This window comes from Tupaia chinensis, unplaced genomic scaffold (assembly GCF_000334495.1).
Source record: "Tupaia chinensis unplaced genomic scaffold, TupChi_1.0 Scaffold000082_1, whole genome shotgun sequence".
NCBI lineage: Eukaryota > Metazoa > Chordata > Mammalia > Scandentia > Tupaiidae > Tupaia > Tupaia belangeri.
The window spans coordinates 1,602,318-1,602,832 of NW_006159543.1; positions in this window are offsets into that span (position 1 = coordinate 1,602,318).

Genomic DNA, 515 nt, shown 5'->3' on the forward strand with positions numbered 1-515 from the left:
ATACTAACTTCTCCAAGGAGGTCCCTTCCTTGGCTGTGTTGAGAAGGCTTCAGGTGAACATGTGCCCAGACAGAGAGGAGGTGAGGGCTCAGACTGCACAGAGGCCCCCAGAGTTTTTGTCCACTCCAGAGTCTCCTGATTTATTGCAAGATCTACAGCCAAGTGATAGCACATTTTTTTTTATTAATTCACTTTACACCATCACAACACACAAATGAATTTTCCATCCAAAATACACTGTGCATTGGCTCAATCAAGCACATCCACATACATGTTCTCAGCATATAGTTTTCCAATTCTTACGTCCTGCATACCTTGCCCTTTGTCTTGCCATCCCTGATTCCCCATCCCCCACCCTCTGCTATGTCCCATCTTCCTCCCCCATTGTCCCTGGCATCCATGGTTGCCCTCCACACCTTCCTCCCCCTCTCCCCATTCAATTGTTATGCCAATGAACTTAATTAGTCTAAATAAATCCATTAGCTAGCACAGCTGACACAAACCTACACATGTAT